Source organism: Schistosoma mansoni, chromosome 4 (assembly GCF_000237925.1).
Source record: "Schistosoma mansoni strain Puerto Rico chromosome 4, complete genome".
Taxonomy (NCBI): domain Eukaryota; kingdom Metazoa; phylum Platyhelminthes; class Trematoda; order Strigeidida; family Schistosomatidae; genus Schistosoma; species Schistosoma mansoni.
The window spans coordinates 31777728-31784475 of NC_031498.1; the positions used below are offsets into that span (position 1 = coordinate 31777728).

Below are 6748 nucleotides of genomic sequence, written 5' to 3' on the forward strand. Positions count from 1 at the left end.
TTTTCTTCACTCATAGAAACAGTCATTATTTTGTAATTCTGTGATTTGTAATAATAATAATACACTTGGCATCGCTTGTTTGAATCTTCCCATTGATTTTGAGGACTGCAATTGATCAATCTCTCTCTTATTGGCATATGTGCATACTGTGTAGACTGCCTCGATATTGCCTTAATTCACAAGCATTATAAGCAAAGATGAATAGTGGCTAGCAGTGGAATCCAGTTTCACGCGTATTTCGTCCTATTTGGGACTCGTCAGATGGATGTACCTGAATCTCAGAGTTGATGTTCACTCTGGGACTCGAACCCAGTACCTTTCGCTTCAAACGCCATAGCGTTATCCATCTTTGCTTACAATGCTTGTGAATTAAGGCTATATCAAGGCAATACGCATAGCATGTACATATTCCAGTGAGAGAGAGACTGGTCAATTGCAGTCCTAAATAACAATAGGAATATACAAGTAAACAACACCAGGTGAATATAACTTCACCCCACTGCGCAAGCAAGTGGTTATCAGGACTCAGTAGATAAGTGGATGATGTGATGGTGTTTGAAGCGAACGGTGTTGGGTTCGAGTCCCGTGGTGAACATCAACTCTGAGATGCAGGTATATCCAGCTGACAAGTCCCAAATAGGACGAAACACGCCTCAAACTGGATTCCACGGCTAACCACTATCCAACTCCGCCTACAATAATAATAATATTATTATTATAAAACAGTAGTTTCATAAATTTCTTACAAAAAAAATATAGATTTCTGTGAAATGTCAATGAATTTCATACCGTTTGATGAGAACCCATTATTCTTTCTTCTTAAAAACTAACTAATCCATGTGATAAATGATTCTTTCCAATTTGTTTTTTGTGCAAAATAGTTTCATTTTGATGATCAGGTATTTCTTACAATTTGATCATAATCATCTGATGGATCAGCTGACATTAGATGAATAAGTTTATGGAAATAAATTCAAAGCATCAGGAAGAAGAAGAATGAGGAGAGGAAGAAGAAGAAAAGGGAGAAGAGGAAGAAGGAGGGGTAGAAGAAGAGGGAGGAGAAGAAGACGAAGAAGGAGATGGAGAAGAAGAGGGAGAGGGAGAGGAAGCAGAAGACGAAGAAGAAGGAGAAAAAGAAGGAAATGTCATAATACATGAAGTAATCGATTAATTTGAAATCTAATGTATCAAAACTTTTTAGAGATTTCAATGTTTCAATTATAAAAGTAACTATATGTGGAAATTCAAGATGGATGTCAATGAAATTTCAATTCCCCTCATCTATCTATTTATTTATTTATTTTTTCATTATAAACTGTTTTCACTTTTATTGTCACATGGTATCAATGTTAAATATTATATAGTTGAGATCATGAATCGATTGAAGCTAGACCACCGATGAAAACCTGGAAGCATTGGACGGCTGTTTCGTCCCATTGTGGAACTCCTCAGCAATGCTCATTCACGATCCCACCTCGCGAGATTCGAACCCAGGACCTACCAGTCTCGCGCCAGAGCACTTAACCTCTAGACCACTGAGCTGGTAGGCATCCAACGGTGTTAATGTTAATGTTGTTTACATTATTGATCATTTAATTTAGAATATTCAGGTTACTTACATTTTATCGAACAAAACATGACTATGAACTGAATGAAATATTTTATATCTATGAATAATTACATCCAAATAAAGTGGTGTGTTAATGATTCGGTAATTTGGTTTTCAATGAATAGGTTACTAGTTTGAACCCCTGGTTACCCACTTCAGTTTTGGTTAAAAGTCAAACGCAAAAATGTGTACTTGATAAGGACTGTAAAGGATAAACCTTTATTGATATGTGTACATCTTGAGAGAATACTTTCCATATTAGGATTTAGTCATAAATTGCTATCAGAGATGGATACTTTCTAGCAGTTAAGTCCGGGACTTTAGTTTCATTAAGTTTATGTGGACTAAATAGCTAAGCGGAGTTTAAAGAGGAAGTTTCTGGTTTTCAATCTTAAAATACTCATCAGCACTGGAGTTCATGTACGTGCAACTCATGAAAAAATTGGACGAGATCCGTATCACACATTCGTTCACTATCAAAATTTGTTGGAAGAAGTTTGTTTAGTCCTTTACCCTGATAGAATTTCATTAATCAAATTGCATTGAGGTCACCATAATTTTTATATTTCACTATAGAAGTAGTCAGGAAGTCTGAAACCTCGGTTTTACACGAATTCATGGTCGTTTATTAGCAAAGTGTATCAATAATCTCAAGTTTATTTTATTTATTTGAGGAGTAGATATATATGCGCCACACTGAAAGTATGTCGTGAAGTGATTGTCATCTCATGATACTGCAGGAATGCCCAGACCGAAGCAGATGGCCCTCTTAGAGGGCCACACTCGGAGCCTTCGACCTAAAGGTCTGATCCACAAGACAGTGGAGCAACGTAAGTACATGAAGTCCCGTGGTAACCTGTGACCGATAATTGGTTCATATACCATTTGTTTCCTTAGGATCTTGAAGCCCAAGTGCAGCATTGCTTTGGAATTAGGATTTTCCAACTCCCCTAGGTGGACTCACTGTGTCCACCAACCCGGTTAAAACACCAGACATTCGCTTTTCATCCTCTCAATTTCGTGAACAACACCCCCGCTACGAGACACATGATGTTATCACACAATCACAAAAATGTTACATTTTATGATAACATCTTTGACAGTCACACTGTACAACATAGTCTAGAAACCCTAAGGGCATTATTCGTCGTTTCAAAAGTTCAAATACATTCCTTTAACTAAGTATTAACTATAGTCAAAACTTACAACTGCGTCACAAGACAAGCCCTCACATGAAATCCTGAAGGCCAAACGAGAAGGGGAAGATCAAAGAACACTGTACGCCGAGAAATGGAGACAGACATGAGAAAACTGAACAAAACCTGGATAGAACTAGAAAGGAAGGTGGAGGACAGAGTGTGTTGTAGAATGCTGGTCGGCGGTCTACACTCCATTGGGAGTAACAGACGTAAGTAAGTAAAGTATAGTCTAAACTTGTATCTATGATTTCTCGTTAATATCTTCCATTAATATAACACTATGAAAATAATCTTATAACCTTCTCTATTCATAATAAAAATTTTTTTCGTTTTCTTTTCTCTTTTTTTAATTTTCTTTTTTTTCTATTTTTATTTCAATAAACACTCATTAACACACAAAAAAAAATTTTTCTATTTTTTTCATTCAAGGTCAGTCGGTATAAAAAAAAACAAAAAAATAATTCTAGATTGTTTTCTTGTTTTAAATGATCACTATTCATTTGGGTATTCAATAGGGTGTAGATTATATACTCTTGTATATTAATTTAAATAAATGAAAACTGTCAAATTTCTTTTATTTCATATAGTTGAGATCATGAGTCAATTGAAGGTAGACTACTATGGAAGACCTGGAATAACTGGACGGCCAACTCGTCCTATTATGGGACTCTTTAGTAGCAGTACGCATCCACGATCGCAACTCACGAGATTCGAACCCAGGACCTACCAGTCTCGCGCCAGAGCACTTAACCACTAGACCACTGAGCCTACAGGCATCCAACGGTGTTAATGTCTAACTTCAACTAATCCACGAAATTGTGCGACCATCATCCATTGTACTGAGGTAGATACCTGTCTCTACCTGTCATGAATTATTTATTGCATTTATTTCATTCAGAAGATTGATAATTGTTCTCTTTTTTTCTAACTAGAAATAGACGGTGGCTAGTGGTGGAATCAAAGAAGCACATTTCATTCTGTTTCGGACTCGTCACTTGGATGTATCTATATTCTACAGTTGATGTTCACTCCGGTTACAGTTAGGTACATCCACACAATAATTCCCAACTACGATGAATTCTACTATTAACCATCACCCCTCTGTGCTTAAAATAGTTATAACTGAATGTTAATATCAAGGTAATCGGTACAGGATACATGTATGCCAATACAAGACTGATCAATGACAATCCCAAACATCAATCGGAAGATTCAAACAACTGATATATATCTATGTTCTTTTTGTTTAAATAAACTATTTGTTTATATTTGATCAACTGTCAAGGTCATTCCTTTCTCGTTTGTTATTATTCAATAAGAACAAACAAAATGATATGAATTATTGAAAAACAAAATCAATAATAGATTTGTTTTAATATTACTAATCAATTAATGTAACACAATTGATACATTGTATTTAAATAAGATTCCATTATATTGATTAATAAATTAGATTATTTATTGTTAATTATGAAAATTATTGATTCGTAGTTAGATGGGGGGGGGTTGTGGAGATTTTAGTAATTTTATAGAGTTGAGATCATGAGTCAATTGAAGCTAGACAATCATGGAAAAAGCCGGAAGCATTGGATGGCCGTTTCGTCCTACTGTGGGACTCCTCAGTGGTAGTGCGCATCTACGATCCCACCTTGAGAGATTCGAACCCTGGACCTATATAAAATTATTAAAATCACCACAAACCCCCTTCTCATAATGATCATATGCTCACTAGTGACTGGGTCCATGAGGTATTTCCTGGATTTCTAGTGAGAAGCAGTAACCAGTGGAGTTCAACGAGGTCTGTTGTGAGACAGGAACTCATTGAAAACAATGGTGAATGGTTGCTCAATTTCGTGGATTGGTTGAAGTTAGACATTAACACCGTTGGATGCCGGCCCGCCGGCTCAGTGGTCTAGTGGTTCAGCTCTCGCACACGAGACTGATAGGTCCTGTGTTCGAATCTCGCGAGGTGGGATCGTGGATGCGCACTGCCACTGAGGAGTCCCACAATAGGACGGAACGGCCATCCAGTATTTCCAGATTTTCCATGGTTGTCTAGCTTCAATTGACTCATGATCTCAACTACATAAAATATTAAAAAATTTTATTGTAGTAGTTTCACAATCAGAAAATAAGATGATTAAAATATAATAGTGAAACATTTCATGTATCATCTTATAGGCAAATTAACAAACTTGATCAGTAAATCAGCTGATCGAATAGAATAATTTGTAATTGCCTAGGAGATAAACAATAGTTATTCTCTCTCTCTTTACTCCCACCACTCTCTGCCCCTCTCTCTCTCTCTCTTACTCTTATAATTCAATACATTTCTAATCATATGAACAATGTAAAAAAAATTTTTTTGTTTAAATGACCTAGTTGATATATGAATTCATCTTGGGTCATACATATAAAATGGTTTGTTTATTTTATGACTGACTAACTAATTAATTACCCTAATATATTTATTAGTTATGAATAACAATGAAAAATTGTTTTGTTGTTATTGTCTTATAACAACAACAACAAAAAAAAGAAAGAAAATACGTATAATAAACAGATATGTAGTATTAGAGGAGGGGGTTGTGGAGATTTTAGGTGATCTTAATTGTTGAATTCATGAGTTAATTGAAGCTAGACTACCATGGAGAACCCGGAAGCGTTGGAAGGCCAACTCGTCCTATTGTGGGACTCCTCAGTGGCAGTGCACATCCACGATCCCACCTCTCGAGATTCCAACCCACGACCTATCAGTCTCGCGCGCAAGCACTTAACCACTAGACCAGTTAGTCGGTCGGCTATCAATGGTGTTAATTTCTAAGTTCAACCAATTCAGGTTTAAAAAATCTAGGTTTAAAAATCTCTTATGTGTATTTAAATTTAAATAGCACCCGACTTACTTACTTACTTACTTACGCCTGTTACTCCCAATGGAGCATAGGCCGCCGACCAGCATTCTCCAACTCACTCTGTCCTCAGCCTTCCTTTCTAGTTCTATCCAGTTCTTGTTCATTCTTCTCATGTCTGTCTCTATTTCTCTGCGTAATGTGTTCTCTGGTCTTCCTCTTCTCCTTCGACCTTCAGGATTCCATGTGAGGGCTTGTCTTGCGACACAATTGGGTGATTTCCTCAAAGTATGCTCAATCCACTTCCAACGCTTCTTCCTGATTTCTTCCTCTACTGAATGGAATCTGGTTTGTTGTCTCCCACAGTAACTTGTTGTCGATAGTGTCTGGCCATCGGATCCGAAGTATCTTGCGTAGACAGCTGTTAATAAACACTTGTATCTTCTGGATAATGGCTTTCATAGTTCTCCACGTCTCTGCCCCATACAGAAGAACTGTCTTCACATTTATATTGAAAATTCTAACCTTGGTGTTGGTTGACAATTGTTTTGAGCTCCAGATGTTTTTCAGCTGTAAGTATGCTGCTCTTGCTTTGCCGATCCGCGCCCTCACATCTGCATCTGATCCACCGTGTTCATCAATGATGCTGCCCAGATATGTAAAGGTTTCCACATCCTCCAAAGCTTCTCCGTCAAGTGTAATTCGATTGGTGCATATTGTATTGTATCGGAGAGTCTTGCTTTTCTCTTTGTTTATATTGAGACCTACTGCTGCTGAGGCTGCTGCTACACTGGTCGTTTTCTCCTGCATTTGTTGTTGCGTGTGTGATAGAAGAGCCAGATCATCCGCGAAGTCTAAATCGTCAAGCTGCATCCTGCCTGTCCACTGTATCCCGTGATTTCCTCCAGATGTTGACGTCTTCATAATCCAGTCGATCACCCGAGTAATACCATAATTTATAGATGAACTATGAATCATGTATAAAATAACAGGTCTCGGATATTTGCATGAAATTCATTCATTTATTTGGTTAAATACCATTTTGGCATTAGAGCTGATGCCAGTTTGTGATAAAAACCCTAAATCTAATT

The 6748-nt window shown here is 37.1% G+C and overlaps 1 non-coding gene across 1 annotated transcript; it reads right to left on the bottom strand.

Moving 5' to 3' along the window:
- Nucleotides 1-288: 288 nt before the first annotated feature.
- On the bottom strand, nt 289-361 carry Smp_tRNA_01368_Pseudo_TTG.1.1. Its single transcript has one exon. It is a non-coding gene (tRNA).
- Nucleotides 362-6748: the final 6387 nt, after the last annotated feature.